We start from the raw sequence: 10315 nt of genomic DNA, 5'->3' as shown, positions 1-10315 counted from the left end.
TTCTACACTTTCTTATATTTCATGTCTCTTGTCAACATTTACATAGTTTTGCAATTTTGAGTTCTTGTTCATGAATTTGATGTTTGATGCTTATTTTATGTTTGTTGAGTTGCCTTGGTTGCTTGTTATCATTTATGGTTCATAGCTTTCATTAGTTTACCAAATTTTCCTGATAAACCCATATTTTATGATATATTTTGTGCTTAGTTTGAGTGATTTATTCAATCCTTCACCCACTTATTCATGTTAATTGCATGGTTTTACTTTCCCTTCCTTATTATGTGATGTATGTGAAAAACATGTTTCCTATGCTTTTAAATTAATTATTTTAATCACCTTTAATTCCATTCGATGCCGTGATTAGTGTGTTGAGTAGTTTTCAGATCTTCTAAGGTAGGAATGACTTAAAGGATGGAAAGGAAACATACAAAAATGGAAGGAGAGCACAAAACGGAGCTTCTGAAGAAATTGGCATCAACGCGATCGCATGGGCGACGTAGACGCATGCCAAGCGCAAAGAAGCAGCAACGCGGCCGCATGACTGACGCGACCGCGTGCCTTAAGCAGAACGCACATGACGCGGTCGCATGACTGACGTGACCGTGTGGCAAGAAAAGCTCCGAATGACGCGACCGCGTGACCCACGTGGACGCGTGACAGAGGCCACGCACCAGAAATTGCAGAAAATGCTCCCAGCGATTTCTGAAGCCCCTTTTTGGCCCAAATCCAAGTCCAGAAGGCATAGACCAGAGGTTATGAAGTGAGGGAATGCATCCATTCACAGGGAGTGACCACTTTAGTTTAGTTTTCATGATTTAGATTTAGTTTAGAGAGATATTCTCTCTCTCTTTAGGATTAGGATTTAGGACTTCTCTCTTTAGGAGTAACTCTCGATCCCAGATTTTAATATTCCTTTACTTTAAGCTTCCCTTTTACTTTCATTCATTGCTTTAGTTGCTTGTTTACTTTTATAATTGAATTTATGAATACTCCCACGTTACAGATTACTATTTTGAATTACTGTTATTTGAGGTATTTCAGTTTAATATCGCTTTCTTCTATTTATTAGTTACAATTATTCCCAATCTGAAGATATTTTTATTCCAGTAGATTTATTTTCCCCCCTCTTTGGTCTTGGTTAAGAAATCAGTAACTCAGGAGCTATCAAACTCAAACATGCTTGACAATTATTATCTTTGTTAATTTGAGCTTCAATAATTCCAATCTTTTCTTAGGAAATAAATAGGATTCGAAGATCAATTAATTAATCCCTTGACCTTCCTTTACTTTAGTAAAGGTTAACAAAGCGAAATTAAGATTCAATTATCATCATCTTTGATAAGGATAGCTAGGATAGGACCGCTAATTTTTCATACCTTGCCAAAAGCTTATTTATAGTCATTTATTTAATTTAATTGCTATTTAAATTACTTGTTCTTCATTTACTTTATTTAAATCACTTGCTTCTCATCCTCTAAACCCCGATTTACAATCTTTATAGCCAATAATAAGAACATACTTCCCTGCAGTTCCTTGAGAAGACGACCCGAGGTTTGAATACTTCGGTTAACAATTTAAAAAGGGGTTTGTTACTTGTGACACCCAAAACGTTTGTACGAAGGTATTTCTGTTGGTTTAGAAACTATATCTACAATGCGACTATTTTTACAAATTCTTTACTAGCAAAAATCACATTCGTCAAAATGGCGCCTTTGCCGGGGAACTGCAATCGGGTGCCTTATTATTGGTTATTGTAAATATTTTTCTTTTTACTTATTTAGTTGTCTTTCTTTTTCCCCTCTTTATTTCTTTTAGCTACTATGAATTCTCACCCCTTTCACTTTGAGTTTGGTTCTAATGTTGTTGAAAGGAATGAAAGTTATAACAGGAACATGCATCAAGGTTAGATCAATCAAAGATGGATGGAGCCAAGAGGATCTGATCAACCCTCTAGGCAACAACACCCTCCAAGATATCATGGACAAAGATCGTTTAACAATGCATACCAAGCAAATAGACATGGTAGACAACCTTGTATTTACCAACAAGCCCTACCCTGTGCTTATAGGCCATCCTCTCAACGCAACTTTATACCACCACACTCACAAGCTCCTTTTCACCATTCACCACCGTATGATCCTCATCTCCCCCAGTTCCAATCCAGTCACTCCCGAACACCACCACTTCCCCCTGTGCCATATCCAAGTCTATCACCCCGAGAATCAGAGGTTCGCCTCAAGGCAACAGTAAATAAACTTCAAACAACCCTTCATCAACTAGAGCAGGCAGTAAAGCAATTAGCTTCTAAACATTCGAGCGTTCAAGGACCAACCACTGCCCTATGTGGACAATCTAATGAAGAGCGTAGCATGAAGGAGATACTAGAAACGCCAGTGGACAAGACAGAGAATGAGTTCGTATTAGAACAAGTAGAAGAAGCTGCCATTGTACAAAAAGAAGAGTTGGTTGAAGATCTAGGAGATGCAGAGCCTCCATGGGAATCCAGCGTTGAGGAGAACTCCGTCAAGGATGTTACAGTTGATGCTAAGGAGGATAGCGCACAATCCCCAAGGCAAATCGTTTATGAAGAATCAGACGGAATAATCCAAGAAGCAAATTCTCTTGATAATGATAGTCACAAGTCAAGTTTTCTTAGTGATGAACTTGCATCCGCAAGTGAATTCTCTGAGATCGAAGTATCTTTCCCAAGTGAATACGAAGATGATGCGGAGGTAGATTTCTCTCAACCTCCAATCTATGACTCGAGTGATGAGGAAGACATAGAAGACTTTGACCAGGGTGATGATGCGTTTGAAGACCCTTGCAAAGAAGTGGAGGAATTCACAGAAGATTACCAGGGAGCAGAACTTACAGAACCACTGGAAACACCTATCCCAAGGCCATTACCACCTAATACAAGCTTCAAGTGGGTACAATCCTTAACCTTTAACTTTACTTTTTCACTTGAATATGGTTTGCTTGAAACAGATGGCCAGCTTAAAGCTCTCTGCGGCTTTAAGAGTAAGAGGGAAACAGCTCGTGCTCAGAGCTGGTGCACAAGGTTCAATAAGGTTCCACGCTTCAACTTGAAGTGTACGGATTGGTATCATGTTCAATCGAATGGATCACGGAAAACGTTTGGTTACCATGGTGAGAATCTACTTTCTAAACCACCCGGATGGAAACATGTAGATCAAGACGGAGGCGGATCTAAAAACAAGGCTTGGGATCCTGGAATCTATTCTGACATTCGTCACCCCGGGAGCCTGACAATCTGTTTGAAGCTGTTCAGAAGCTTTACAAGCCCAGTTTGGGACCCCGGAGGCTATTGGCATTCCAAGCATTGGTGGAGATTTCTGGATGAATTTAAACACAAGCCACCATAACAGGAAGCCCTTCCAATGTCCAACTTAAGGACTTTAACTAAAACTGTTGGGTGGGAGACAACCTACCATGGTATGATCGTTCCTTTCGTACTTTCAATTTTATTTACTCTTGTTTATTTTTGAGTTTAATTTTATTTCATTATTAAACCTGGAATCATGCATAGCATTCACATTAATCATTGCATTCTGCATTTTTCATGCGTAAAAAAAAAGGGTGCGCGACGCGACCGCATCACCCATGCGATTGCGTCAAATGGCGAACTACACTTCCCATGCGACCGTGTCATCGACGCGGCCGCGTGACCTGGAGATCGGCGTAAACATCCAACGTCCAGAAAGTTAGGCTGGAATCGTGCGGCCACTGTGCGTTTCGCACAAATGGCCCACGCGATCGCGTCACTCGCACAATACCAATCCCACGCGACCGCGTCGCATGGATTGCACGAACACCACCAAGGAGACAGATAGTTGCGCTGAAACGACGCTGGATTCGTGCGTTTAGCAGAAATTCCAGCGACGCGATCGCATGCCCCACGCGATTGTGTCATTTACTCTTTTTTCCCTCCGCGCGATCGCGTCATCCACGCGATCGCGTCAACCACCTTTTTCGCTCCAGCCACGCGACCGCGTGCCCCACGCAGCAGCGTGGATTTAAATTATAACCCCCCCAGGTCACGCGAAACCCTATTCTCGTGCCCCCCCTGAACCCCACCCCCTTCCTTATCTCCTCCTCCAAACCACAACCACCACCCAGCCACCACCGCGCCACCACCCAGACGCCACCGACCACCCAGATGCCGCCGCCACCCACCCCTCCCTCCTTCTCCCTTCTTTCTTCCTCTTTCTTATTTTTCCCTCCTCCTCCGCCACTGCTCCCCTCCGCGCCACCACCCACCGCCGCCAACCGTCCCAACTGCAACCCCCCCTTCCACCAGCAACACCACCCCTTTCCCCCCTCCCTTCCCCTACCCCCATCACTCTCTCTTCCCCCTGCCCCGAACAGCCGTGCTGCCGTGCCCACCACCGCCAGCTGTCGTGCCCAGCACCGGACGCCACCATCATCACCACCCCCAGCCACCTTTCTGCCTATTCTCATTATTCGGCCTTCCAAGTTCCGCAACACGCAATCCTTTTATCCATTCGTAGTTATTCTTATTTTTCCATTTATGTTCATGTTTAGGCTAGTTAGATATGCATGTTGTAGTGGATTTTAGGTTGTTAGGTAGCTTAGGATGTGGTTAGTGGATTTAGGTCTATTTACTTGCACTGTTCATGTTTCTCTTTTATCAAATTTGCAAATCTGCTGTTCTTGTGATCTTGTTCATATGCTGTATTTCTTGTATATTGCTGCTCTTTACACTGAATTTTCATGTTTATATTCATTATATGTAACTGCAGCTTGATTTTTTAATTCATATGAACTGTTTGATTGCTGTTTATTTTCCGGGAAAATCCAATTTTAGCCGGAATGCTGTCCAAATTTCTGTAAATTGTTTTTGACTTTCATTTATGTTTTGGTTTTGGAATTTTGAACTCTGTTCTCCACTGCTTTAACCAAACCATTCCTGAATGCCAGGGCATGCATTCTTATCCTCTTTGATTTCCTGGTTCCTAAACTGCAATTTTTATGTTTGATTCCTATTTTTGCTTTCTTTATCTCTATTTGAATCATCATCAAACTGTTTTACTTGTTTGAATATGAGTTACCTATAGCTTCTACCTGTGATTACTTGTTACTTGGACTATTTTCATTATGCCTCTTACTTTAACCCATTTTTCACTAACTCACTAATTTTAACTCTAACCAACCTAACCTTTTCAAATCTTCTTTTTTTTGCTTTTCTTTCACTTTCTTTTAACATTCTGACCAAGGCATGATGTTAATTTTTCTATTTAACTTGCATTCAATTATATTTTGGATTGTGATTTCTTCTTTTCAGACTTTTCACTCATATGTAGAACCTATGCACAATTACTCAAGAGGGGGGGGTGAATTGAGTATTGCAACAACAATGAATCTTTTTGCGAAAGTTAAAGACAATATACAAAAGTGTTATTGTACTAGTATTTTTCCAAGAGCTTAACTCAATTGCTAAGCATTTATAAGGAGCTTTTACTTTCCAATAGACACCAACTCAAATAAATTGATCAAGCTTTTCACCAATCGGACTTAAGCCATTCCTTAAGTACTTACGAAGCTACTTTTCGATCACAATTTATTTGCTCAAAGATAAAAGACAATAATATTGAAGAGATGAGTTTAGAGAGATGCAAACGCTATTTAGAGTGGTTCGGCACAATCCTTGTCCTACGTCCACTTTCTTTCTCAATCGCTATTGAGAAGTTCCACTATTGCCAAGCTTCAAGGTGCTCGCGCAAAACCTTTTACAATCCGAGTCCTTAGTTTCTAACACCTCACGGTATATGATCACCACTCGTATACTAACCCACTCCACTTAGAGATTCCTTCTCTAAGATTTGCCTTGAGTACTTAGTATACTTCTTTGGTATCCTCACCGACTATAGTGTTTATAACTCTTGACTCAACCTTGGAGATCACACTCCAATTTACAAAGTGTACAAGAAAACAATTCTCAAAGAATTGTTGAGATGAAATGAGTACTCTCTAGAAGAGTGTATGATTACAAGTTTAGCACTATTGAACCAATTGATATTGCTCTCTCAAATTGTGTATTATAACACCTTAAAAATGTGTAGAATGAAAGAATATGAACAAGATAGTTTGCAAATACTCACATGTATGAAATAAGGCTTCAATCCATCTATTTATAGACTCCCCAAACCTTAGAAACGTTGGGGAGTTAATGGGATGGAGCCGTTTTGTTAAAACTAGCCGTTTTTTATGTTTTTGAATCATTTGCATCGATGCATAACACTTTGCATCGATGCAAATGTGTCTTTGAAGCTGAAATTTGAATTTTCAGCTAGGTTACATCGATGCAAACATCTTTGCATCGATGCAACAAGTCGTTGCATGCTTTGCATCGATGCAAGATGAGTGTGCATCGATGCAAACCTTAAAGAATGGCTTAAAATCACTTCAAAATGCTTAGGATTGATCTCAAACTTGTTGGAGTCAATTCCTATGCTTTTGTACCTTTGAAAACAAGTTTTTAAACCATTTGGCTAGCATCGAATTGCAAGATGTGCATCAAAACATTTTGTGAGTGTGTGTTGAGAGATTTAGCAATTGGTTCTTAACAAGAAGTTACCTAAGTCCTAAGACACTATACTTGTCTTCAAATGTTGTGGACTTGAGTTTCTTGTTGTTGTTGTGTTGCTTTCAACTCTTCATTCCTCAACGTTGAATGTTGGTTGATCTTTCAATATGCTTGTTCATTCAAGTTGTTTGTTGGTTTGTCTTTCATGTCGTTTGTTGGTTTGTCATTCATCAAAACCTACGAATACAAACTTCGCATACAAGCAACATGATTTACAATTTCCCCCTTTTTGATAATGACAAACCAATTTTGAGGATATGCATTTATAAATGATTTTGAAAGTAACAATAATGCACTTTGTTTTATAGAAAGCTTTGGAGAAGACTTCACACAAAAATTTTGCAGGAGTTCCCCCTAAATATGTGCATTTGTTCCCTTAAAGGGCGTTTATCAAAGAAAACGATTTAGATATCAAAGTTTTTGCTTAGCGGAAGTCTTTTTGAAAACATTGTTTCGCAAACTTATTTCTTCTTTTCAAATCCTCAAACTTCTTCTTTTTCAAGAGTTCAAAATTTCAAATATCCTCAAACTTCTCTTCCCCCTTTTGACATTATCAAAAAGAAAGGAGTTTGAAATGTGTCATAGAAGCATGCATAAAACAATGAATTTTTTTTAAGTTCAATATCTCTATTAATTTCAAGGATGAGATATTCCCCCTTTCAAAAAGAATTTGATTTCCTCTTTTTATATATAACAAGCATGCATAATTCCCCCTAAAGAAGTGAAATATATCAAGGCATGCACATTAACTTAAAATAGGGGTACCAAGCCTATTTTGAGTTATTCACGAAATAAGCATACAAGCATTAATCATTAAACAGAATTATGAAGGAAATATCAAAGTATTTAAACCATAATAGAAATCCTTAGCTTACTAGGAGTTAGTTTAACAGTTCATATAATCAAATAAACATAAAGCAATAAAAAATGACTTGATGTTAAAAAAATCTTCAATTTGTTGATCCTCCATTGTTTATAATCTTCAAATTCTTCAATCTACCTCAAGATTAATTACTCATTCATCAACTCATAAACCTACAAAACAATGGCTAATTGGATATCTCCAATGCTTAAGTTAGTAAGAGATACAAAAATAGCAACATAAATACAATGAATTCAAACAAATCATATTAGATTAGAATCCAAGATACCAAGTTCATTTCGGATGTGAAAAAAACTTTCTTTACATAAAGGTTTCAAAAAGATTGTTTTCAAAATCTCCACCATGATCACTTCTAATAGATGATATATGCAAATTCTTTTCATTTTGAATAACCTTGGCTAATCTTTTGAATGCTCGAAATGCATCACTCTTGTTTGCTAGGAACAAGGTCCATGTAAATCGAGAGTAATCATCAACAATAACTAAAGCATAGTAATTGCCACCAAAGCTCATAGTCCTGGAAGGACCAAATAAATCCATGTGCAAAAGTTGTAATGGCCTTGTTGTTGAAACAATGTTTTTGGATTTAAAAGAGGCCTTTACTTGTTTTCCCTTTTGACATGCGTCGCAAAGGACGTCTTTTTCAAAACGTAGCTTTGGTAAGCCAATTACTAACTCTTTAGAGACCAACTTGCTAAGATGGTCCATGTTAGCATGAGCTACTCTACGATGCCATAACCAAGTTTCATCATTTTTACTAATAAGGCATTTCACATCATTTGAGGAAACTTCATCTAGATTAATCATGTATACATTGTCAACACGGTGTCCAATTAGCACAATTTCATTAGTGTCTTGCCTTTTTATCAAACAACATTTTGAATCAAAGGTGACTAAGTTTCCTTTGTCACAAAGTTGGCTAACACTAATGAGATTATGTTTGAGACCTTTGACAAGTATAACATTATCTATGGAGGTAGAAGAATTTTTACCAACTTTTCCAACGCCGATTACTTTGCCGGTGTTGTTGTCTCCATAGATCACGTTTCCTCCGTTTGTAGGTTCTATTGCGGTGAATTTTGATTCATCGCCGGTCATGTGTTTGGAGCATCCACTATCAACATACCAATTTGTATCCTTAGCTCCAACACGTACCTACAAAACAATTAAAATTGGGATTTAGGTACCCAAGTGAATTTGGGTCCTTGATGGTTAGTATGAGCATAATGCCCATAAGGTGCCCATCTCGTATCTTGACTACGAAAGTTTATATGTTTGATTCTAGTAAAGCATACGGGTGCTATATGACCTACTTTATTACAATAATGACATATGACATTTGGATTATGCATCCTATGCATGTTTCTAAATGGTTGCCTAGGTTGTTTCCTAAATGCAACATCTTTTGATCTATATGCATTGTGATTATAATTTCTAAATGAAGCATGTTGAGGAGGATGTTTAAAGGCTTCATTCCTTTTAGGCATGCTTGCCTTTTGGGCTTGCGGTTGCCTAATAGGAGTTTTAGTATTTTTAAATTTTCCTTTTTCAAAACCTAAACCTTCCTTATTATGAACATGCTTTTGGTTTTTCAACATTTTATCTAAGTTCTTTGAAGATTCATTGAACTTAGCTAAAGTGTTCTTAAGATTTGTAATTTCATTTTCATGCATTTTACAAGATTTGTATGGATCACTACTTGTGCTACACTTATCTTTTCCAAGATTGATATTCTCATTTTTCAACATCTCATTTTGTTTTAAAAGATCCATATTCTTTTTCTTTAGGAGAGAATAATCTTGGGTAAGTTTTGTGTACACCTCAAGTAAGGCATCATATTCATCTTGTAAATTAAAAGAAGTGGAGTTGTCATTACTAACCTTTTCTTCACTTGCCATTAAGCAAAGATTTGCAACCTTTGATTCTTTAACGTGGTCGGTTCCTTCGTAAGTGATTTGGAGTTTATCCCAAATCTCTTTAGCGGTTTCACATGTAGAGATCTTCATATAATCATGCTCGTTAAGTGCACAATGAATGAAGTTGATGGCTTTATCATTCATTGCCACTTTCTTCCAATCATCGTCATTATATTCACTTTCTCCTTTCGGTACTTGCTTTAAGACGGAGACTTCTCCTTCTTTAGCGCTTGTTGTCTTTGTTGGAATGTGATTTCCATTCTCAATCACTTTCCAAATTCTCACATCTTGAGAACGGATCCAAATTCTCATCTTATTTTTCCAATAAGAGTAATTTGTTCCGCTAAAAAGAGGAGGTCTAGCGGTTGAGTTACCTTCACTAGTGTTGTTGTTGTTAAAGCTTGTGCTTGCCATGATCTTTTCCCTTAAACGGTTAAGTCTTTCAAAGGGTTAAGCTCTGATACCACTTGTAGAACCTATGCACAATTACTCAAGAGGGGGGGGGGTGAATTGAGTATTGCAACAACAATGAATCTTTTTGCGAAAGTTAAAGACAATATACAAAAGTGTTATTGTACTAGTATTTTTCCAAGAGCTTAACTCAATTGCTAAGCATTTATAAGGAGCTTTTACTTTCCAATAGACACCAACTCAAATAAATTGATCAAGCTTTTCACCAATCGGACTTAAGCCATTCCTTAAGTACTTACGAAGCTACTTTTCGATCACAATTTATTTGCTCAAAGATAAAAGACAATAATATTGAAGAGATGAGTTTAGAGAGATGCAAACGCTATTTAGAGTGGTTCGGCACAATCCTTGTCCTACGTCCACTTTCTTTCTCAATCGCTATTGAGAAGTTCCACTATTGCCAAGCTTCAAGGTGCT

This window comes from Arachis hypogaea, chromosome 15 (genome assembly GCF_003086295.3).
Source record: "Arachis hypogaea cultivar Tifrunner chromosome 15, arahy.Tifrunner.gnm2.J5K5, whole genome shotgun sequence".
Classification (NCBI taxonomy): Eukaryota; Viridiplantae; Streptophyta; class Magnoliopsida; order Fabales; family Fabaceae; genus Arachis; species Arachis hypogaea.
This window is presented reverse-complemented; position numbering follows the sequence as displayed.